General features: G+C 39.8%; 2 pseudogenes across 1 annotated transcript; one reads left to right on the top strand and one right to left on the bottom strand.

Annotated features, from left to right (window-relative positions):
* Positions 1–515: 515 nt before the first annotated feature.
* LOC116286336 (uncharacterized) lies at positions 516–24739 on the bottom strand (annotated as a pseudogene). The gene is made up of 3 exons (XR_016119770.1): positions 23226–24739; positions 19591–21591; positions 516–2039 (listed from the first exon to the last, which is right to left on the bottom strand). The product of XR_016119770.1 is annotated as an uncharacterized LOC116286336 (transcript).
* On the top strand, positions 5287–11586 carry LOC116286334 (uncharacterized; annotated as a pseudogene).
* Positions 24740–26131: the final 1392 nt, after the last annotated feature.

Here is a 26131-nt window from a genome sequence, read left to right as displayed (position 1 = left end):
TGCTAATTGAAGCTGGGAGTCAAGTTCAATACCAGCAAAAGACAAAGTTGAAGATGGACCGCATGTTTTTTCCGGGGCCATTGGTATACCCAGATATTCACAAGTATCAAGAAATAATTGTAGCTGATCTGAACAAAGTTTGGCGGATGGTGCAACAATAAGAAAATCGTCTAATAAGTGTAAAATAGAGGAAATTCTTAACTTAGTTCGGGCAATCCACTCGACTGATGAACTGAAAGTTTCAAATGTTTTACAGGAACTGGCACAGCCCATAGGCATAGCACGATCATAATAATAAAGACCGTCCCATTTCATCCCCAATAAAGGATAATCAGCTGGTTGGATTGGAATAATGCGAAAGGCATTTTTTATATCTGTCTTTGCCATAAAACAACCCCTCCCATTCTGTTTAACAAAATGCATTGCATCCTCAATTGTGGCATAATGGACACTAGTGTTTTCAGGCTGAATGCCGTCATTAACTGAAGTACCCTGAGGGAATGACAGATGGTGAATCATTCTGAATTCGCCAGGGGTTTTCTTTGGTACCACCCCTAAAGGAGAAACTCGAAAATTGGGAAATGGTGGAGAATGAAATGGGCCTGCTAGTCTATGGGCATCCAGTTCCTTCTGAAGTTTAGCTGAAACAATATCAGGGTTACTGCGTGCACTTAACAGGTTCTCAGCCTCAAAGGAAAGAAACTCCCCTTCAAAATGCAAAGGGAATCCTTCACTAAAACCAGAACGTAAAAAATCAACTATAGACGGTGTATACCCAGAAAGCAATTTACAAAGGCGTTCACATTTTACTGGGGTTGGGAGCCTGTGGTTTGAAATGGCTGGATTGGTTGGAAGTTCTGATTGGCTTCGTGAAGGGACGGAAATTGCACTGAAAGCCAGGGTGGTTTCCCTAACATTTAAAACATGAATGCTTAAATTCACAGCCCGAGCACTCTTTCCCCCTGTGAAAACGATAGCAAAACCCCTTAGGTATCACTCCTGCCTTGTTAGGTTTAACAGTTGAATTATTATTAAGAGGTGATGACTTGCTAACATTAACTTGCGCCTGCAACCACAGCTCCCAATGGATATTACCCCACGGAAAGAGTTGAGGCTGACTTTGCCTCAGAAAACGAAAATTTTCATCATAAAATTTCCAATTGTATGACCTAGAGGCCAAGTCCTGAATGGTCTCACCATATTTCATTAGATGAGGTGCTTCGCCAGGGTGTGCCTGGGTATACACCGCAACAAATATCCGGAAAGCAGACATCCAAGTATCAATATTTAAGATGCGCCTGGGTTTAGAAGTGGGTTCGATGGACAGAGCAGGCTGGTCCCCACTTCTATTTACCACACTTATTTGATACTTGGACTCTGTGACTGGATTCATGAGTAACAAACCAAAGTCAAAAAATTCATTTGATAAAATTTTGGATTTAAGCTTCGCAGGAATTCTAGCCTCTAAACTGAGTCCTACTGACTGGAAAACCTGACTGGGCACAGATTTTTCAGGCTGCTCACCTCTCACACATTTATTAGCAGCATTCACGTCCTCATCAACTGTTGTCTCTGCCGACTTTTCACCCGGTGACTGGCCAGTTGTTACATTTATGTTGCTGGACTCCTGAAGGTTTTGCCCAAGGGGTACTTCTGTGAGATCATTATCTGCATCCTGTTGAAATGTTGATGTAGCAGCAGCGTCATTTGCAGTTTGCGTCTGAGTTAAACCTCGAGTCAGCAAGGGGGTTATACTCTTTGTGACCTCAGCGCTCACTCAAGCCACCAGCTCATTAAACATACTGGTAGACAGTGCCATTGATGATGTCGCTCCAGCTGTAGCATCAATCACATCACTCTCTTCCTGAGGAACCACAGGACGGCCTTTCTTGGTTCCCTTCTTATTAGCTTTCTTTTTTGATGCGGCTGGGGGGACAGGTGCCTGTGGGTCTTGTCGAGACCTAGTAACTCTGGTGTTTTGTGTTAATTCCACTTCAGAAATAGGCCTTTTCTGATGTGCAGATTGTCACGGAGGCATCCTGAAAAGAAAAGCAATGGCAACAGAGACCATATGACCGCCACAACTTTAAGAGGGAGCAAGGTCCCACCAATAGTTGATTAAAAATTAAATAAAACCCACAGTATGGAAGATAAATAAACCCGGGACAATAAGACCCACATAAAAAATTGTGGGAAAATGTTAGTAATGGGAGGTGAGCCCCAAAAGGATCAAACCTGAGGGTAAAGCCTCAACATGGAATGGGTAAAAATAAAATTTAACAAGGGGAAGTTAAGTCCCTTAATATGCCTGTTTAATGAAAAATTGAGGAATTAAGCCCCAAATGACAACAAGAAAAGGGGGAGTGAAGCCCCCATTCTTTGTTAAAATTGAGGAGTTAAGCCCCAAAATACAACAAGGGAGTTTTAAGCTCCCCCTTCACATACAAGTTGAGGAATTAAGCCCCCAAATGTCAACAAAAATAGAGGGAGTGAAGCCCCCATTCTGTGTTAAAATTGAGGAGTTAAGCCCCAAAATATAACAAGGGAGTTTTAAGCTCCCCGTTCACATACAAGTTGAGGAATTAAGCCCCAAATGTCAACAAAAAATAGAGGGAGTGAAGCCCCCATTCTGTGTTAAAATTGAGGAGTTAAGCCCCAAAATACAACAAGGGAGTTTTAAGCTCCCCCTTCACATACAAAGGATTGCAGCCTCCATTGAAATACTCCAAATACGAATTTAAAAACGAAAACAGCCTTAAATATAACGCAAATCAAACAATCAAGAAATAACTGGAAGAAAATTAATCTAAGAATCGAGCAACAAGAGATATCGACATCGTTGAGTGCTGAGCATCAATCAAAAAACAAAACAATAAAATATAATTCATGGACAAAGAAATTGCTAATTTGAAAAGCTAAATACGCGAGAAAGTAAAATAAAATATTGCTACTAAAAGAATTAGGGACAAAAGATGATCAACTCAAAGCATCGTCAGAACTTTCAAAATGGCGCCCCTATAACTGCGATACAACAAGTATTGCCCTAACTTATTGACGTGAACTCCGTCAGGTAATAAAACTTCACGAACGGGATTAGAAAGACCCTTATGAAACCAACTAAAGACCCCAGGAAGCGGCTCGAGAAGAGCCTGTAAAACCCTGTGAAGAGTACGGACCTTCCCATTGAATGGCTCGGCAAAAGGTCCGCCACGTGGGATAACGTGACAAACACAAACAATACGGACCCCAAATTCTCTACGAAGAAAACAAACGAAATCTTCGATTTCAGAGCCCACAACCTCGGGACCGCACTGAGAAAGGTCATTAGTACCTATCTCGAGAATAATTGCCTCAGGAGCAATACGGGAAATGACACGAAGGTCGTGTTTTTTGAGAGACGAAACAGTGCGTCCCCCGACCCCGAACATATGAACTTTAGCACTGCCTAAAAGTCCAAAATTCGACTCAGCCCGTCGATCAAAATTCATAAACAAGTCATCTTTCAGTCTACGGACAAAAGAATGACCTAAAATAAGAATATTTGGCACTCCTAAGGCCATATTAATCTTACCTTTAAAGATAAAAAAAACCTGACGTCTTAGCTGTTCAAGGACGTGAAGCAACTGATCCCACGAGGTTGTATCACGTGGATAGATAGTTGCCCATGACAACAGCTATCAAAAGGAGTACCGCTGCCCATCTGCCGCGTGACTTCTGTTCTTACGTAATTATAATTTTAGCCTATCTTTAATGGCTTATTACAAAACAGTTGGAGGGGAACATAAAAATCCTATTCGCCAGCAAATATTCCATTTTTTCTTGTTTCATAGATTTCAAGAAGGCATTTGATTGCATACCGAGACAGCTCCTTTTTTCTAAAATCGAAAACGCTGGTATTAAAGGCCGTTTTCTATCCTTGATAAAATCGATGTATGAGAAAGACTGTTCTGTTATCAAAACAGACGGTATCATAACTGAGTCCTTTCAATGTTTTAAAGGAGTGAAACAAGGTTGTATGTTAAGTCCTACTCTATTCAATCTCTTCCTAAGTGACCTTCCAGACTTTCTTAAACAAACAAATATAAATGATCCGATCTGTTTCGATAATGCACTATTAAATTGTATTCTTTATGCTGATGATCTAATTTTATTCAGTAAAAACTATACAGATCTTCAAGCCCTTTTAAATAAACTTGAACTATTCTCTAACGCAAATAGTCTAGATGTAAATATTGAGAAAACTAAAATTCTCATTTTCAATAATTCAGGGAGGCGGTTAAGTAATTATGTTTTTTACTATCAAAACAAAATTTTAGAAAATGTTAAACTTTACAAATACCTCGGCCTCACATTTAGTGCTTTCGGAAATTTCACAATTGCAAAACAGGAACTCAAGAAATCTGCTCTGAAAGCCTTATTTAAGTTGAAAAAGGAGATGGGTCACTCTTTTCACTATGACCCTCGTCTCATCATGAAACTTTTTGACACACTAGTAAAACCTATTCTGTTATACGGAAGTGAAGTCTGGGGTTCTGAGGTTTCTAAAAATGACCCTATAGAACTCGTTCATACCAAATTTTGCAAAATGTTACTCGGAGTGGGAAAATATGCAACCAATTCTGCCTGTTATGCAGAACTAGGTCGACTCCGTCTGCATGTAGCTGCAAACTTAAGATGCATAAGATACTGGCTCAATCTAGTTACACCTACATCGAGCCATAAAATTACATTCTTAGTATATAAAGAAATGATAAGCTCCAGCCGTAAAATTTGCTGGAACCAAAAAGTAAAAGAGTCATTATTAAAAAATGGGCTGGGTGATATATGGCTAGAAGTAAATTCCAATACCTCTCGCCAACCAAACGTCTTTGTTACTATCAAAACGAGATTTGAAGACATAGAGAAACAAAACTGGCTCGGGGAGATCTTTAATGATAAAAGGGACACCCCTGGCCAAAAGAACAAATTAAGAACGTATCGCCTCTTCAAAGTTAGTTATACATTAGAAGGTTACTTAATAAATGTGCAATTATGTACAAAACGCCAAATAAAATATGTCTGTCTGTCTGTCTGTCTGTCTGTCTGCAAATCTACTATACAGCAGAATTGCTTGCTCTTTTTTTTTCTTTCTTTTTTTCAATTTTATAGCACAAAAAAGGCTCAAAGGCTGGTGCACAGAAAAACTGCTTGGTAAGTCGTTTAAATTATCTAGATAAGCAAGAAAGCAATAAAATCATATAAACACGCCGGCCGTTTTATTTTCTCCTTTTATAGTATTCCAAAAAAATGAAGCTCCGACGCACTATGTACCCTGGAACCGACGACTGGCCTGAAGGATTTTCGGAATTAATGGCATTCGTCGAGAAGATGGACAGAGTTAATCCACCGAAATACAACCAGACGGGGATCGTATCCTCCGATCCAAGAGAAAAGCAGGGGAAATTTGGAAAGGGACGAATTCCTGTAGGAGGTGAGGTAATGGTAGAAACAGAAAGCAAAAATATCCAATTGTCTAAAACTCCGTTTGACAACGGATCAACGTGCAAAATGTACAAGGGGATGTACAATTGCAGCGGGGAGGATATACCGGTGGCTTGCAAAGAATTTTGCATAAAAATGTCACCAAAATTCAGACGTCGTATGGAAAAGGAGGCAAAGTATATTCTCAAATTCGAACATCCTAACGTGCTCAAGCATTTTGGAATTGACTTCAGTAGATCTATTTTGGTCACCGAATCTGATGTGGAAAGAGAAATTCTAATGTCTAATGGAGTAACTGCTGTCATCCACAACGCACGACAGCTTATTGATCATCTAGAGGACGATCTCCTGTAGGTGGACAGACTGGAAATTTTGGAGCAGGCAAGTTCTGGCATATCATACCTCCATCAAAAACAAATCGTACATTGCGATATTAAGGCAGGTAACATACTTATTGGGGGGAAATCGGACGGTAGATATGTCGCTAAAATAGGGGACTTTGGGCAGGCATCATTTGATTTAGCTCAATTTTCGGTCTCACAAGCAACTTCTTTTCCTTCCACGAGCTCCAAAAGAGACGTTGAAAGAGAAAGACTTGGAACAGCTCCATATACTGCTCCTGAAATGATTGACATTGGAGGCAAGAGAGGCATCCATAGCGACATCTATAGCTTTGCCATGGAGATGGTAGAATTTACCATGCCAGAAAGATGCCATCCATGGGAGGGAGAGTTGACAGATTGCAGCATGATTTACTATCACGTAAAAAAAGGGAAGAGACCGACCATTGATGGCGATAAATTGGCTGAAATACCAGGTAAACAGGGGGAGTGCTGGCTTTCGTTCTTAAAAGAATGTTGGGCCCAAGAAATTCAAGAAAGACCATCCATGGAAAAAGTCCGAGAGTTTCTTGCTAGTGTTTCAAATAATGCGATGGAAAAGGGAAGCGTGGAAACTAAAACATCTTCTTCAAAAACTGACGCAATAATAATTGAAGACAAGACATTCCTTTAAATACTCATCAAGGAGTTGTTGCTGAAAATGCTGGGGAAGTCGCTGCATTGATATTTCAAAATAATGAAACCATTGATAGTCATCTCCAAGATGAAATTGATAAACATGTTCTACAGCACGATGGAACGAATGCTTGTGCTTTTCTTGCAGTCAAAAATGTAGACCTTTTGTCCTCGAAACCTGAGGCCTTGGAAAGTCGTGAAGTTTTAAAATCGGAGATCGAAAAGGTATTGGACATTCTTCCAAGTCAAATTAATGACCTGCGTGATGCAAACCAGCTTTCAGACGTGGTGGAGGCAAGGCGTGTTCTGAAGAAAAAGAAACTTCTTAGCTACAATTTTGAGCTGATCGAACTGATCAAACCCGAACCGTGTGATAATGCAATTGAAAAAGACGCTAATCTAAGGGAGGCTATGATGGAATTATCTAATCACAAAAAGGCCATCGCAGTATATACTTGCACTCCCATATGTCTTGTTATTGGATTCTTAAATGGGAAATTCTTTATAATAGATACCCACTGCATCCATGCAGAACTTGGAGGCAATGGTAACGGATTTGTAAAAGTGGTTCATTGCAAAGAAAATGAGGATGCAAAAGCTGAAGGAGGTGAGGCTATTTTTAAATGGCTAAAGCTCGGGATGGGGACCACTGGCAACAGAAGAGGCGAAGAATCTTTGCTTCATTTAGTAACCAGGCCTATGGATGAAGACGAAAGCAAACTTTTAGCGAGTCAATCAAAGAAAGATAATTTGAAAATCTCTGGCCTTCAAGATAATGAAAATATGCTCAACGATGATGAAGTGGCGGAAAAGTTCATTATCTCTGATGACGACGACGAGGCCTTGGTCAACGTAAGTATAGAGGCGGAAAACAATGAAAAAACTCTTCAGAAACCGATGCTAATTGACGATAAAGAAACCGAAGAGTTCATTATCTCTGATACCGACAACGATGAATTGTTGAATGTAAGCATAGAGGCGGAAAACAATGAAAAAACCCTTGAGGAAGCGATGCTAATTGACGATAAAGAAACCGAAGAAAATGAAAAAATCCCCGAAGAAGAGACGAAATAAAGCAATACCGGGGCCAAAAAACTGTTGTTCTCCGCCAGGGACAATGAATTAAATACCAATGTGAGGACAGAAGCCGGAGAAAAACAGCGCAAAGCAGAACGACGAAAAGAAGATAAAATGGCAACGCCACTTGACATAAAACCTACAGAACAAACTACTGCAAATGAAAGTCCCAACATTCTGGAAGAAGATTTGATTATGTGGAAAGGTCATCTAACAAAATTTGGATACACTTCTTTAAGAGATTATCAGAAACAAGCAATACAAAACATCCAGTTTGGTCGAGATGTGATTGTCATGCAACCAACTGGAAGTGGAAAGAGTCTATGCTTTCAACTGCCCTCTTTATTTGATCCAAAAAAAATGGTTATAGTTGTAAGTCCTACTATTTCTCTAATTAATTCGCAACTAGAAGGGTTACGTAACTGGAACATAGACGCGATAGCTTTGGGTAGACCAGCGGGTAATGAGTCATATGCTAATTATAAAAGAGTATTTATGAATGATGGGACAACGCCGCAACCTACCTTGGTATACATGACCCCAGAGCACTTTGCTAATCACGCATCATTTGACCTCGTGAAGTGTAGGACCAGAATGAAGATGCTAGTATTGGACGAGGTACACAAGATGTTTGATCGAAATGCTGAATTCCGTTCTAGTTATGACGTTTTTAAAAAGATTAAGGAAGATTTTCCAGATGTCCCTGTCATGGCACTCACTGCCACCTTAAACGAAAGTCAACTTCATAGCCTGTGCAACGAATACTTGGGCAACCCCGTAGTTATCAGAGGTACTGTTAATAGAAAGAATATAAAGTTCCATATAAAGTCCTACGTTGCTAAGTTGAAAAAAAAAAAAATACAAGTGTGAATAGCAGTAGCAGTTCTTCTTCCACTGATGGTATGTGGGACATTTGTGCACAGGACATCAGAAATATCCTAAATGAAGAATATGGAATTGTATATATGGACTTTCGGAGTGACGTTCAGCTGATGTGCGAATCACTACAGGCGAGATGTGGTATTGAGAACGTCAGATCATATTTTGGAAAGGGCATGAGCATAGAGGCAAAGAAAAAAGTTGACGCTGAATTTAGAAATAAACAGTTCCAGCTTCTAGTGGCAACTGAATCATACGAAGTCGGTACACATTCTCCTCATGTTGAAAACATCGTTAGAGTGGGGTGCATGAGAAACCTCAGTGTTCTACTTCAAGAATTTGGCCGGGCTGGGCGAGGTGGAAATAGTGGAGATGGCTTTCTGTTGATCAACGAATCAAAAGATGACCAACGTTTAGCCTTCTGGACAAAAAACTGCTCTAAGGAAGAAGAAGAAAAGAAAAAAATCTGAATTTCAGCAATGTTGGCGTTGGATTTATTATATCTATTCGGGGCGGTGTTTGAGGCAAGAAATAATTAGTATGTTTGGAGAGGAGGAACTTGGCATCCAGTGCACTGATGAATGCTGCTCTAGCTGTGACCAGAAAGGGGGGAAAGATTATAATGGAAAAGAGGCTATAAGTTTATTGATTCAGGCGATCCTTGACATGGGGAATGTTCAACGCTTCGAAGATGGAGTTAAGGAGGGAATTCTTATCGACTGGTTAAGGGGAAGTAACAAAGACATGTTTTCACTACCGGAAGTTCAAGAGGTCATTGAAAAGACATAAACCTATGGATCAGGGGAAAAGTGTGTTGGCAAGAAGTGTTCTGCAGATTGGTGGGCAAGACTTCTCAGACAAGCAATAAGCTTAGGATATGTTGACATTGAATTCGTTATAACAAGATGTCAATCTTTTACAAGAGTGTGGAGAAAATATAGAGTGTCTACGAAAGGAAAAGAATATCTGAAAACACCTGCTGACCTATTTCTTTTACACCCATCAGTAGACCCACTTGATACTTTCAAACCCGTGACTGAAAACTCAGCTACAAAAAACAAAAGATCTGGAAGAGGGCACCATCACCTACCAAAAATAAGAAAAGCGCTGGCATCTTCCAAAAACTGGGCGAAAATAGTATCCAAAGACCTGTACGAGTTTCCAGGATTTGAAGGAGGTGGAGCAGTTATGGAGAAACTTATATACACGGAAGATTCTAAGTCATTAAAATTCGCGCCAAAAAGTCGACCTCATTTCATGTGGGACGATAATCAGTTCACCAAAAGAAACACGCAGACCAACAAACATGAAATTGAAATGGATGGGGTAAAAACGCTTCTTAATATAAAGCGAGGACCATGTGAGGGAATAAAAAGGTGTTCTGGTGAACAATGTACCTACACTGTTAGTAACAGGCAAAAAATTAATAGATGCCTTGAGCACAAACATGACTGTCCCCTTGTTTCGACTGGTGATTGTAATGCTCACATGATATACATCTGGCCAGAAATTGACGACGGGAAGCGATGGGTTGGCTTAGTTCCTGGGACGCAACACAACCATCCCAAACCAGCACCACACATCGTGTCGAGTAAGGTTAAAGAGGACATACAAAAGGTTGCAGCGGGCGATGTTAGTAAAACGACAAAGGACTTGATGAAAGGACTTGGACTAGAATACGTGCCTGGTGAAGCAAGCGCAGCAGCAGCAAATGCTAATCGTGTGCGTAATGAAAGAAAGATGGCGTTAAATAAATCTTCCTCAGTACAGAAAGATCTGAGGCCACTCGATGACATATTAAAATTTGACAAGATAAGGAAAAAAGTAGAATGTACCCAACTGGATGACGGTGGAGATTCTAACATCAGCGTGAAAGTAAACGAAATGGTTGGGCAATATCAGCTAGAGGGTTGTGAATACATATTTACTCCTAATAGAAAGTGTGCTTTCTTCATGGCACCTTACCAAGCATCTCTTTTAAGCAAAGCCGTTGATATATTTGTAGATATAACATATACTGGAAATGATTTCTTCCCTTATCTACTAAACATGGTCACTTTAAACGAGCAGACTTGCGTTTATAATGCAGTAGCGAGAGTACTGTGCAGCAGGCAAGACGGCGAGAGTTACGCAACTTCTCTTAAAACAATATTCGAAAAAGTTACGAAAGGACATTCGAAATTTCGCAACGGTGCAGATCTGAGGTCTATACTGGTGGATTTTGACGACGCACAATATAACGGATTTCAAGAATGCTTAGGGGAAGAACTGACTAAAAAACTTTTGAGAGGCTGTTCGGTTCACTGGATGAGATCCGTAAACAGAGTTTGCAAACTTGTCTGTCGAGGAGAGAAAGAAGACGAAGTTTTCAAGGTGCTGGCATCTAGAATTAAGGATGAAGAAAAAAAGGATAACGTACTTTTTCTTTTCCAAGTTCTTTCTGGGGAGAAAGAAATAGAGAAGGCCAATGATTTCTTGCCTGAACGTTTAAAAGCAGTGGCTTCTTCCCTTTCAAATCAAAACTGGAAAAAACTTAGACATTGGGCTAAATGGTGGTGTAGATCGAACCATGTTATGATGTTTACACGGGCCTATAAAGAAATGGCAGATAAAGACTGGGAGGAGGGACCAAAGACAACCAAACCAGTGGAGTCTTTAAATAGACAGTCATTTAAGGAGGGCTCCAATACACTTCATGCTTTATTGGAAAATATTTATCTGGAAGACAGAGTGCAGGCTGTCAAAATTGCTGCTAGCAACTGCCATGTTACTACATCTTATAATGCCACGCCCTCAAAACAGAGAAAACGAAAGCGAAGTATTGGAAACTCCTCGAGTACTGAAGGGCCACCTGACGAGCGCCGCGACCTGAGAACTAGCAATAGGAAGAAAACTGGAAGAGCTTTGATTAATTGTCGACTGGAAGTTGAATATGCCGAAAAAGATGCAAACAACAAGGTTACTAAGTACTGGGGTTGGTGCCAAGGCACCATTAGTGCATACAGCAAGAAAGAAGGCTATTTAGTCAGATTTGATGATCGATGTGATCCAGAGACATCGAGGAAAGTAGATAGATGGAACAGATTGGATAGAAGACTTAAACTCTAGCGATGTGCATCTACTTAGTGTTTAAGTCCTGAGAACGGAAATTTATTGAAACCATCGAGGAGAAATTTACCTATTCAGCAGCTGCGGTGGCTATAGAAAAAATTACAACCAACTATAAAATTAAATTAAAGAATAAATAGCTTTCTGATGTGTGTGATAAAATCATCACTGTTGCGGTATTTATGACGTCATATGATAATATATAATTATAATGGTCAGTTTTTATATAAGCGAATTTCACAGTTTCTTCAGTAGTCTTCGACTCGATCAGGATATACACCTATTTCAAAAAACGTTGTCCTTAGTCAATCTGAACCTGAAACGGAGAAGAAGTATACAATTTGTTTTTGCTTTGGAGATTCCTCACTAGATTAAAGAAAGAACAACTGTAAGTCGATAATATTAATTTTACAAACAATTTTATAACCACCTTTATAACGCTCATTAATATTCATGAAGGAAAACACAATAGAAATCATAACCGTGGAGAAGCAGATCATCACCACTGTCAGTGCAAGATCCCTTCCAGGACAGAGCCAGAGCAACAACACCGCCAGTGCCAGATCCTTTTCATGACAGAAGCAGATCATCAACACTGTCAGTGCAAGATCTCTTCCAGGACAGAGCCAGAGCAACAATACCGCCAGTGCCAGATCCTTTCCATGACAGAAGCAGATCATCAACACTGTCAGTGCAAGATCTCTTCCAGGACAGAGCCAGAGCAACAATACCGCCAGTGCCAGATCCTTTCCATGACAGAAGCAGATCATCAACACTGTCAGTGCAAGATCTCTTCCAGGACAGAGCCAGAGCAACAATACCGCCAGTGCCAGATCCTTTCCATGACAGAAGCAGATCATCAACACTGTCAGTGCAAGATCCCTTCCAGGACACGGAGCCAAAGTAACAATACCGCCAGTGTCAGATCCTTACAAGGACAGAGTAAAAACCGCGACAATGAATTCAAAGACGAGGCTAACCGTAACAGAAACGCAAAATACCTCCGAAAAAGACTGCCACTGTGCTGTAAACGTCTCCAATCGACACATCATTCTTCTGTTAATTTTGGCTAACATTTCCATATATAAACTGGACAGACAAGGAACTGTATTTCGACTTCTTGAACATTTAGTATTCTGTTTGATATAGATATTTTTATTATTTGAGGAACATTGAACTGGTTCGAATGTCATTACGCATTCCTATTTAACTCGGTACTTCTCGGTATAACTTGCTTTAAATGAGAGCAATTAGTCATTTTCCAATAACCTGAAATTTTGTGAACACACTTCCCTTCAGCTGAACAATCATACCTTTTTAATTTTTCCCGCATATGTAAATATGACGTCATAAATTACGTAAAAGTGATGACATCACAAATCTCATCATAACCACTACAAAGAATCGTCATCGAGATTCAAAAAATATGTTTTCAAAGAAATCGTTGTTTGCGAAAAGGTAAATCTCTGCATAACCAAGTAAGAACGAAAACCCAAGAACGTTAAAGCCAAGAACGTCTGCAAAAACGTCCCTCGTCCAGTCCAGTCAAGTAAATTCCTGGTCTGCCTCCACCAGTCCTCCCTCTTCTCCTGCGTCTCACTCGTCCAGTCAAGTCAAGTCTGTTCATCTGTTAATCAACGATTCCTGGCCTGCCTCCACCAGTCCTCCCTCTTCTCCTGCGTCTCACTCGTCCAGTCAAGTCAAGTCTGTTCATCTGATAATCAACAATTCCTGGTCTGCCTCCACCTGTCCTCCTTCTTCTCCTGCGTCTCACTCGTCCAGTCAAGTCAAGTCTGTTCATCTGTTAATCAACGATTCCTGGTCTGCCTCCACCTGTCCTCCTTCTTCTCCTGCGTCTCACTCGTCCAGTCAAGTCAAGTCTGATCATCTGTTAATCAACGATTCCTGTTCTGCCTCCACCTGTCCTCCTTCTTCTCCTGCGTCTCACTCGTCCAGTCAAGTCAAGTGCGTTAATCTGTTAATCAACGATTCCTGGCCTACCTCCACCTGTCCTCCTTCTTCTCCTGCGTCTCACTCGTCTAGTCAAGTCAAGTCTGTTCATCTATTAATCAACGATTCCTGGCCTGCCTCCACCTGTCCTCCTTCTTCTCCTGCGTCTCACTCGTCCAGTCAAGTCAAGTGCGTTCATCTGTTAATCAACGATTCCTGGTCTGCTTCCACCAGTCCTCCCTCTTCTCCTGCGTCTCACTCGTCCAGTCAAGTCAAGTGCGTTAATCTGTTAATCAACGATTCCTGGTCTGCCTCCACCAGTCCTCCTTCTTCTCCTGCGTCTCACTCGTCTAGTCAAGTCAAGTCTGTTTATCTGTTAATCAACGATTCCTGGCCTGCCTCCACCTGTCCTTCCTTACTCGTCCAGTCAAGTCAAGTCTGTTAATCTGTTAATCAACGATTCCTGGTCTGCCTCCACCAGTCCTCCTTCTTCTCCTGCGTCTCACTCGTCAAGTCAAATCAAGTTCATTAATATGAAACGCGTTGGACTGAAGAGACAGGGCAGGTGTTTTTATGTTCTATTTTACGAAACAGGGAAATGGACACAACTTCATGTATTTTGGAGCGGAATATATGATAAACGCTAAATGCTGGCGACAATGAGTTAGGTGGCACCTGATGATACCCTTCCGACTGAAGTCGGAGTAATATCTCATTTATGAGAGGGGACCAGCAGCCATGTCAGTTATCGCCAAGGCAAGGCCTATTTTATTTTATTGCCGTTATTATTTTAATGAGGTCTGCATGTAATAGCCTTATTTGTTCTGAGATGTAGTAGATGGATAAAATTATCTGAAAGCTTGGAACTAGATTGTAAAAATTAAAAAAAAGAAGAAGAAAAGATTAATAATTGCTATTATTGTTCTTAGATGGTATAAGTTCGGTTATCAACTGGATCTTTTTTTTAAAACATCAGGGTCCAAAGTATGAATATAATATTGACCTCTTAATCTCATCAAGTTTTTACTTTTTTAGGAAGTGGTAGTCTTTCACAGAACCGGTAAACTTAAAAAAAACATTTATCTTTCTATTAACCGCAGTATCACCTTCCTCGTTCATACTGTATCTCAAGTTCAGTCCGTATAGTATTTTGGCTAGACTGTTGAGTGATAATGTGTAAACAATAAACGTCAAGCCTATCTCTGGCCTCACCCACAGACTTCAAATTAACTTTGAGGAACATTTTCCATAATTAACAACGGTTTGTAGGATGAAGATTCGTGGAGATAGTAGGACTGCCTAGATCCGTTACCGTTGGAATGGTGGGGAAGGGGCTAATAAGAGACAGCAATACTAGAGACCGTACAGAGTCGCTACAAGTTCAAATGCACACATAGAAGCATTTAGCGAATATTTTTAAACACAATTAATATAAAGAAGCCAATTTTTTCTGCGGCCAAAAGTGTACGCACGCACATGGTGTATTACAGCCAAAAGGCTAGCTAACCTCCCGGTGGTACCGTTAGTTAACGGCCTATTTTGTCGGTCTCCTAGATGTTACTTACTGTAACATTTTAGGCCGTTAGTTAACGGCCTATTTTGACGGTCTCTTACATATTACTTACTGTAACATTTTAGGCCGTTAGTTAACGGCGTAATTTTGACGATCTCCTACATGTTACTTACTGTAACATTTTAGGCCGTTAGTTAACGGCCTATTTTGACGGTCCCCTACTCATTATTTACTGTAACATTTTAGGCCGTTAATTAACGGCCTATTTTGACGGTCTCTCACATATTACTTACTGTAACATTTTAGGCCGTTAGTTAACGGCCTATTTTGACGGTCTCTTACATATTGCTTGCTGTAACATTTTAGGCCGTTAGTTAACGGCCTATTTTGACGGTCTCCTAGATGTTACTTTCTGTAACATTTTAGGCCGTTAGTTAACGGCCTATTTTGACGGTCTCCTAGATGTTACTTTCTGTAACATTTTAGGCCGTTAGTTAACGGCCTATTTTGACGGTCTCCTAGATGTTACTTTCTGTAACATTTTAGGCCGTTAGTTAACAGCCTATTTTGTCGGTCTCCTACATGTTACTTACTGTACATTTTAGGCCGTTAGTTAATGGCTTAAAATGTCACAGTATCTACCGACTGGGGATTTCGGCTCAAAATGTCACAGTATATATACTGAGGAAACGGCTTAATAAGCCACAACCTAATCGCCCTAAAGTCTGACAGTATTTTTAATAAACGAAGAAGATGAGCCGCGCAGATCACTTATTTTAAACAACGAATGCAGTGTAAAGCTAAAGAAAATCGCAAAAAGGCTAGATAACTTTTAAATCTGACACTGTCACACCGTTGACTTCCACGGGTATTCATTGTAAACTTCTGGGTAACGCTTACAGTTCTGGTATTTACTTCGCGTATACTGCGAGGATTAGCTTATGATTTGATACTGTTAGAAAAGTTGTTTTGTTTTGTTTTGTTCACACTGTCAGAAAAGTCGTGAAAAGTGAACACGAATCGTTAGCTAAAGCGTTATCTTATGGCCAACCTTCTAACGTCGCGTTAGCAGTATATGTGAAATGTCAAGAACTTCGAACTCCTGTTATTCAAAAATTCCTCTAGCTTGTCTCGAAAGAAATTACTGGGCTATGCTCTAGAGCGCCAATATTTTATTCTTTTGATCGATTTCCCATATCCAGTAGGCAGATTTTCAAAGAAATCTTGTGTTTCTTGTAAAATCTTTCGTATAGCGTCTTTCTGGTGATCATTAAACTGTTTGATGCGAAATTTCTTAGCTGCTATCTCGAAACCTTTCTCTAACGAACACTCTTGACATTGTAGATGCACTTGCTCCAACTAGCTTTGCCATAACTCCAAGGTTAACACTGTGTCTTGCTATCGTCAAAGCTATGATAAGTTCAGTTTTCTCATCAAGAAGCTTGTTATTAAAATCTTTATTCTTGTCTTTATGGATACAATCAGGGTAAATCAATAAGTGAGTGAATGGTTCAAGACAAGCGAAAACACAATCAAATTCATTTGTAGTTAAGCCACATAGGTAGAAAAAATCCTTAGCATTCTGAATTAAACATTTGTAAGAAAATATTTTCTTGCTGAGTTCAAACTTCATTTCTTTAAGTTTCTTTTCAAAGATACTTGTCTGTGATTGAAGTCTCTCTTGTAACACATCGATTTCCTTTTCCAGTCTCTTATAGTTCAGACAATTGTGTGCCCAATTGTGAAATCAAATGTTGATTTTCTAATCTAAGCTGATTTTTAAGCTGATCACGCTCTGCCTTTACTTTTACGACTTCTTTCTCCAAATTCCTATATGATTTTCTTCTCTTCTTCTTTATAGGTTGTATTGTTGATCGATCTGTAGGCGCTTTTCGTTTCAAACTAATCAGGCTGTCTTGCTTTCTCGTTCTTTCGGCACATACCAATTTTTTCTTTATTTCGGTGTTTTCTGGTCGCTTTTCACTGGCCTTTTTGAAATTTTTCACTTGTTCCTCACTGCAGGTGATGTCTGGGACATGATCTTTCGACAATCGTTTACCTCCTTTCCAATGTGCTGAACAGATTACTTGTTTGTTCCAGTTTACATTGTCATTCTTCAGGATTTTCGCATATTTACGTCTTAGCTCGAAATCTGTAGGTAAATTATAGTAATGCACTCCTTTGGTTCGCCAGCTATTGTGGCACAAAGCACTAGCACAATTCCAATGCCAAACCATGAAGTTGATGAGCTAAAACTTCAACAAAAATAGAACTAAATAAAGATCAGAAGAAGAGTATGAAAACTTCACTGTCCGCCATTTTGTTTCTTGCGTCCGGATTTTTCTGAACTAGATCCCAGACTCTCTCGGCTTGAAATCCGGCAATGAGGGAAACCTACTCACTAAGCGTGGTTTTCAGTAGTGCCCTAAATAAGATTATTATATGACCGTGAATCTTAGAGCCTGGTCACTAGCAAATCGACCAATCTGATTGGATAGATCGCATCGCGGACTGGTCTAGATTCTCCGGTATTAACCGGTCCGATCGCATATTAATCTTACGGCGAAAACATTTTGTCCTTTTCAATGAAAAGTGGTCATATAATAAAACTCTTATCAACCGAGCTTGGTCGGTCTGTACGGGATAATCTTGACCTCGGTCGGGTACAGACCTCGCTGCGCTCGGTCTGTACATTCCGACCTCAGTCAAGATTATCCCGTACAGACCTCCCGCTCGGTTAATAAGATCTAAATATACAACGACTAATTTTACAATAATACAATTAAAGAAATATGAATAAACAAAAACATGGATAAAAAGATAAATTAAATACGATAAGATAAGAAAAATGTAAAGTTATAAAATATAAAAGAGTGATCTAAAAAGTCTTATGATATATACAAAATATTAAAAAGCTAATAAATATTTTTAAGAGATCTCTTGAAACTATCGACTGATGTTATTTTCTTATAATCTAAGTTTAATTCATTATATTCTTTTAAAGATTAATATAAAAATCGCTGTTTTCCCCAGTTAGTGCGAACTCTGGGAAGATGAAAATTATCTTTGGATCTGGTGTTATAAGAATGAAAATGACTATTGTTGTATACATTATCTAATAAATTAAAATCAATATCACCATTAATGCATTTGTACACAGTAACTAGACGATTGATTTTTCGTCGACTTGATAGTGTATTAAAACCTAATATGCTTAAAGCTTCAGTAGCTGAACTATGTATTGGTTTATTTAAAATCATTTTTGCAGCCTTATTCTGTAAGGTTTGTAAATAGCTCATTAAAACTTCACTATTTTTATCTCCCCAAACGGTCTCCATAATCGAACAATGGGACAACTAGACTGTTATATAATGTTATACGTGCCGAACAAGGTAATAAATATTAAACTCGTTTTATCAAACCAATTCTCTGGTTGACTTTTTTGACTAAATGATCGACATGGTCATGCCATGTCAAATTTTGATTGAGTATTACTCCTAAGTATTTAAATGTATCTGTTCTATCTAGTGTATACTCATTTATATGAATATCAATAGTTCCAATATTGTTCAATTTTCTTGTACTCCCAAACGCCATAAATTTGCACTTTGAGGTGTTAATAGTGAGTAGATTCCCTGTTGAACCAATGTGCAACCACACCCAGAGGGAGAGACTACAGCCAGCATTGCTCGGCTCAATTTTGGACTCTGTCTTTCCACAGTAAAGTGATTCACTAGCTACACGAGCCAACTACCCATCAGCCAATCAGCTTTCGAGAACGAATAAAATTATCAAAGGCCACTGGCCTACTTACCATACAAAGTCACGAAATGGCTTTGGATACATTTTGTGACCGAAAAGCAACAATATTTAATTTGGAATATAAAATTTTGATATCCCACATTCGACTTTGATGATTTTGGTCGATTTCCCCCCGAGTTGTTGGATATTTAAGTTGTCGTGATGTGGCTAGTTTTGAGACGTGCTATTTAGTTTTCTGGAGTACATGGGCACTAGACGTGCTATAGGGCGCTTCTATAGCCCTCCAACCAGGCTGTCAATCAAACCAACGCTGTTAAAAGTCACGATATCAATGTAGAATGATATAAACAACCTCCAACGAGCGAAAAAGAAGACGAAGACAAAAAACTTATCTTGATCCTTGTCAGATAATCGATGCCACAAATATGCCTTAAAGGAAAAATAATTTACTGGAGCACTCCGATCCATTTGAAATGATATTTGATTCATATACTAAATTTATTCTTTATAATTGCTGGTATATTTCTCATATTTCCTTAATCTCCTAGTAGCCTTTTATCAACTTCATTTAAAGCTGAAATCCAAATACTGAAATTATAGACTTTGAAATTGCTTTATCATCATCAGTTTCCCTTTTATTTTCCCAATTTCCCCCAACTGGGCTGGATCTACTTCAACGAATGTGCAAGTAGTGAATGTTAATCATAAGAAGGCGCAAACAAGTTAAGACAAATAAAATTCTACACGTGAGCTACGATTATAATTACCACTGGATACAATGTAATGACTTTAGAATGCTTTTACCTATTTCTTGGGCTCGGTTTGTTGAGAACGGAATTGCCAAGGCAGTCGGCGAAGAAACGCCAGAGAATAACTCTAAGTCGCTTTTGAATAAATTACAAAAACGAACACCAACCACAACAGGTTTATTTATAGTAGATGATTTGCTGTTCAAATACTAGCTCACGCGACGTTCACCACGTTCACTTACAACATCACGCAATTTTTTTGCTTTACGCGCCCGCAATCGTATGGCATGATGATCCTTTTCGGACATGCGTAGTAGGGAGAGAAATTCAAGATGGCGGACGAGGTGATTGTTTAGGTGAAAGTGCTGTTGAAAATATGTTGAAATTGTTAAGGAGAGACCCAGTTTTTGAGATTTTTTGAACTATCTATAGGCGGAGAAGAGATTTGTAAAGTAAAATAGGAAAATTAAACGAGACTTACCTGGTAAGTTGAAGTTTGATTGAAATTCTACCGAGTTATAGAGTGCCGAGAGATTACATGAGAATGCAAGCGCATGCGCCAACTCAGTCTTCAAAGGTTTAATGTGAGTGATTTCTGATTTTCAACCCAAACACGGGTGGGTGGGCAGGGCATGTAATCTCTCAGCACTCTATAACTCGGTAGAATTTCAATCAAACTTCAACTTACCAGGTAAGTCTCGTTTAATTTTCCTATTCTACCTCGTTATCGTGCTTCGAGATCACATGAGATTTTGCAGCAACACGAACATTAAACAACAAGTTGCATAGCAAAACTTTATTACATGTCCAGGAATGTAATACTTGCCCAGAACAAAAATACATGTAGACACGTTACTGAAGAATAAGTTCACTCTGACATCGTATCTACTGACTTGAGCACCCTATCAGCAAAATTATTAGACTTAATAATTGGCTTGTTATAAAACTTTGCAAAAGTTGAGTGTGATGACTACCCTGCTGTTTTTAGTATGTCATCAAGACTTGCTGATAAATTATTGGCTGCAGATGTGCTGGCAGCTCGTGTGCTGTGTGGTTTAAACCTGGTTGTGTTTATTCCAGCGTCTTTCATAACTTGTTTTATCCATCTGCTTAGTGTATCTTTACTAACTTTCTTAAACGGTTTTTGAAAACTAATAAACAACTGTTTTTCAGAATCTCTTAATTTCTGTGTCCTTTCTAAATACTCCCTGAGAGTAGTAACAACACACAGTGATTTATCCTCAAAAGCTGTGAGTTTTATCAATGGGTTTCTCACTCCTGACCTACTTTGCTTCAAATGTTCAATTATTTGGAACGTATAGCAGTTATTGGAAAATGACATATGATCAATGTTCTACAAGAGGACTGTCTGGCCTCTCTGTCCTGAGACTAACAATATTAACTTAACAAGCTTTAACGTAAGCTGTTTTAATGACAACTTGTCCACTGGTGATAGTGATTGAAGGTATGCAAGAACCGTGGAGACATCCCAGATTTCTGTATATTTAGGTTTTGGAGGCTTGTTCTCGAAAATCCCCTTCATTAATCTGCATACTAATGGATGTCTTCCTATATATGTCCCATCCACAAGTGTAATGTAAGTGGATAAAGCACTTCTGGCAGTATTTATGGCACTGTATGTGAATCCTTGTTGATATAAGTTTGTAAGGAAATCAAGCACACAAGCTACAGTTGGTTGGGTGTGATCAATTTCCCTCTGATTGCAAAAGTTAGTCCATTTTGTGATGTAAGTGCTGTACTGCTTTGCTGTTCCCTTCCTCCAGGAGTCCATGATGAGTCATCCAGCTGCCTCTGAAACCCCCTTATTTTGGATGGAATGCCAGACAGGAGACATGCCAGCATAGTCAGCTTCTTCCTTAGAGGATGTAGATTTCCCAGAGAGTGAGGTAGTGTTAGTAGATCCGAGTGCTTTGGTAGAACAAGAGGCATTGCAATCAGCATCTTCAGCAGTTGTGGCCACCAGACTTGAGTGGGCCAATAAGGTACCAGTAGTATCCCCTTGGGTACTTTTTCTTCCGCTATTTTTTGTAGACATCTGTGAATTTGACAGAAAGGTGGGAAAGCATAAAAATACATCGAATTCCAACTAATAGTAAAAGCATCTACAACACATGAGCCTGGGTCTGGTTTCCATGAAACAAATTTTGGGAGTTTTGTGTTTATTCTAGTAGCAAAAAGATCAATCTCTGGGACCCCCCAGTGATTTGTTATCTGTGTAAAAACTTCCTCCTTAAGAGACCATTCAGTACGATCATTGAATATTCGTGATTCTTTATCAGCTTCTATGTTGTCTACACCAGCAATATGTGCTGCAGTAAGCCAGATATTGTTGTATATACAATACTCCCATATATCATATGCAATTTGGTTACATCTAGGGGATTTTGTACCCCCCACAGCATTGATATAAGTGACTACTGTTGACTTGTCACAAAGAATTTTAACATGTTTTTCTTTTAGCCTCTCAATAAAAGCTTTCAGAGAAAAATATATAGCCTTCAATTCTAACTCATTAATATGTAGTTCACTTTCAGAACTAGTCCATAAGCCTTGGGTAGTGTACCCTTCAAGATAGGCACCCCACCCCTTTTTTGAAGCATCAGTTCTAATTTCAATGCTTGGGTTTCCATGAGACACCGGGTTAAATGCCTTATCAACATTTTCAACCCACCAGGTGAGTTCTGACTTTGCACCATTTGACAGTGATGTCGTTGCCTCAAAATTGCCTTTATTTTCTCTGAGTGCCAGGTTCTTTTCAATCTCTAGTTTCCTGTAATGGAGTTTACCAAACTGCACTCCCGGCAAACTAGAAACTAATATGCCAATCAGTTGAGCTATCTCAGTTATATTAACTGTATGTTTAAGCTGTATCGTTTTACAGCTGACTTTTATCTTATCTTTCTTGTCATCGGTGAGTGTAATTGTCATTGACACAGAGTCTAGTACAAAGCCTAGAAATGTGAGTTGCTGAGTAGGTGTGACAACTGATTTTTCTGTGTATCATTAATAGTGAGCTGACATTCCTCAGCATCACTACCTTGAAGGTAGGTGTCATCTATATATCCTACTATAAAGTGCCCGGCCCTTTTTTCGCAAGGTTAAGTATACCGGTTTCAATAATTTAGTAAAGTAACGAGGGGCAGAAGAAAGACCATTTGGCATACATGTATATTGGTACAGGCAACCTTGCCAGTAAAAGCGAAGATATTTTCGGTGCTCCTCAGCAATGGGAACACTATAGTATGCATCTTTCAAGTCTAGTGATGCCATATAACAGTTGGGTGTCATAAGCCTCACAGCTGACCAAAGTGTGTCCATCTTAAAATGATGTTTGGTAATGTATTTATTAAGTCCTTTCAAATTCAAAATCATTCTGTATTTGCCACTCTTCTTTTTCCTGACAAAAATGTTTGAGATGTACCCATCTGGAGATTGTACAGCACGCTCAATGACCCCCATTTTGAGGAGGTTAGTGATTTCTGCATCAATTATTTTTATTTCTGCTGAATCAAATTTTATTTCTGGCCTTAGCCTTGTTTGTTCCGGATTGCCAATTTCTAAATGGCAATGCTGTACAATGTCCAGTATTTGGGGGTCAGCTGTGATGCATTCCCAAGCTGAGGCAAAGTGTCTAATTCTGCCTGCAAATACATGTACATTTGTACTAACCTGAGGTGCAGTTGACATTAGTCGTTCTTTGTCTTCCCCTCCACCCTCTTTTTGAAGCGGAGGGGGCTCTGGTGGTTTTTTGACTGTTTGCTAGAGTCTCGTGAATAGTGACTTGGGTAACCACGTTTACCCTTCCCATGACCAGAGTATCTGTTGCCCCCTCTTGAGGGGCGATTTGATGTGTAGTCCTTAGTCAACTTAGAACTAAGACGATTTGTGTCAGATATATCTTTGACAGCTTTTGGCAGATCATCACCAAATAACTCTGCTGTGACAGGATTTGAAGGGTTACAGAGGTGTCTGTAGTTTGAGTTGAGTTGGGGTCTCATTAGCTCTCTTCGTCTATAGTTTAGCTCTTGGTTGGCATTTGCCAACATCAATACCCCATCCATGAGTGTACTCACAGTATTGTCTTTATTGATTTCTTCATCACCCATTAGCTTGTTCACTTCTGACACAATGATAATGATTCCTTTTACCAGACTTTTCTGGACTTTCTGAAATTTTAAATTAGTTGATCGAGTGTTTTCATCTAGGTTGTTCCAGACCCCTTGGTTTACCTTTGTCTCGGCCAAGGTAGTGCAATTCTCTGGGGTTTCGTGCTGTTTTTTTCAGCTCAGTTATTTTTTCCTCGTTAGCTTTCTCCCTCATGATCTTATCAACGAGCGAGGCCAGTCCGTCGTCAATGGCCGGACCCACATGCTCGCTGAGCTGTAGTGTTTTTGACAATTTATCAATGAGGGGATTCTTCTTCTCTGAGTCATTTGATTTTTTCTTTTTTGGAGGTGGTTCACTGTCGATACGCGATCCATCGTTGTCCTTAGACTCTGTGTACGCGTGTTCGCCATCACTCGACGACGAATAGTCACCGCCGTAGTTTTGCGATGCAATAGCATCGCCTAAACCAGCGAAACCTAAGTTCATTGAATCCCTTAGGCCTTCAAATGAACTTTTAAGGGCTTCTGCAATTATGCCGCCCAAAGCTTCTGCGTTTAAAGCCATTCCAGAGCTGCCAGGTTCGCTTGAAGTGTCCTTTACTTGCCGACTTGTTGTAGTTGGCTTTTTCCCGCCTTTTTGTAAACTTGTCTTCCCTGTTGGTTTACGAGTGTTATCATCCGTAGAGTCCTCCTTAGAAGACTTTTCCTTCCCCCTACTTTCTTTAAGAGGGGTTGTGGTTGGATTGTCACTCATTTTTCCGACTTTTTTGGCCTTTTTTTTTTTCTTTTTTCTTTTTTCCCAAATGAGCGACGACCTAATCGACCAAGATGGCGTCAAGCTTCGCACTGAGTTGGCGCATGCGCTTGCATTCTCATGTGATCTCGAAGCACGATAACGAGGTAGAATCTGCAAATTTAATGCTTAAAACTATTTTTTTGCTTAGAATCTTGGAATCTTGGTCTGTCATGCTATATGTCATATGATACCATAGCATTGACTGAAACCCTATATCATTCTATCAGACTGTATGATACACATTTGTAGCCCGAATTGATATACTCAAAATAAAAGCCATATTTCGCAACCACCAAGGAACAGAAATCATTACATGGTGCCAGAAGTGAAAGGTAAAACATACATCGACATTCGGTAAGTGGTTAAATCAGATACCAAGACAGGAAATAAAAGAAAACAGCTAGCAGACCGCGTCAGTGATAGAACATCATGGCCGCAGGGTTCACGCCACCCGTTATGCACTGGCAAACCAGCGATATCAACGACGAATTCGCCAGATTCAAGCAATACTGTAATCTAATTTTCAATGGCACATTTGCAAAGAGGTCAGATAATGAAAAATCCTCGTACATCCTACTATGGATAGGCCGTCAAGGCGTAGATATCTATAATAGTTTCACTTGGGACAGCGAAGACGAGAAAACAAATCCCGAGGACATTTGGTCAAAATTTGAAAAACATTTAGCGCCGAGAACAAATTTCAGGCTAGCTAGATACCAGCTACAGCAGATGAAGCAATCAAACGACGAGAATATTGATGATTTTATGACCAAATGTCGCAATCATGCCAACAAATGCAAATTTCGTGACCAGCTTGAAATAAACGAGCGCTTAATCGAGCAGCTTATCATAGGCACCAAATATCGAAAAGCACAAGAGCGTATACTAGAATATGGAGATGACCTTACATTAGATAAAGCCATAGTTATAGCTAGAACATATGAAGCTACATTAGCGCATGTGGCCCAGCTCCAGAGCGATGATGACAAACATGTTCAAGCTGTCAGGAAATACGAGAATCGGCACAGGAAATGCGGAAATTGCGGAGGCGAACACGCGCCAAAGAAATGCCCCGCATATGGTTCGACTTGCAATTTCTGTTCAAGATTGAACCACTGGGCTAAAGTATGCCGTCAGAAAGGCAACCCTAGTGAATCAGAAAACCCAAGCGCTAGAAAAGAACAACCATACAAACAACGCAATAACAATAGGGAAGCACGCCAAGGCAGACGCGCTGTGCATGAAATACAAACAGATGACGATTTCAATGAAGATTTCAATACCCTACATTTTCAATCGATAATAATTGGAACTATACGGCCGGCGGAACGCAGGGACGAAGCATTCGCTACTATCAGCATACAACTTCCACATTTCCCGAAAAACCGAGCGCAACTGAAAGCAAAACTCGACACCGGTGCGCAAGCGAACATCTTGCCATTAAAATTATATCAAAGCATGTTTCCGCAGAAAATTGGGACGGACGGTGAACCAAACCAAAATGCATTGAAGCCATCCAAAACCATACTCACAGCATATGGTGGAGCGAAAATAAAGCAACTAGGTACTTGCGAAATACAGTGCAGCTATGAAGGCATGACTACGACCGCGCTCTTTTATGTCACTGACGCGCCAGGCCAAGCAATCCTTGGGTTACCAACAGCACTAGACCT

The sequence above is a fragment of the Actinia tenebrosa genome, unplaced genomic scaffold, assembly GCF_029948245.1.
Source record: "Actinia tenebrosa isolate PJP-AT-01 unplaced genomic scaffold, QUT_ActTen_1.0 PGA_scaffold14__42_contigs__length_11649687, whole genome shotgun sequence".
NCBI classification, from domain to species: domain Eukaryota; kingdom Metazoa; phylum Cnidaria; class Anthozoa; order Actiniaria; family Actiniidae; genus Actinia; species Actinia tenebrosa.
Note: the sequence above shows the minus strand (reverse complement) of the source record. Positions and strands in the feature narration are given on the sequence as shown.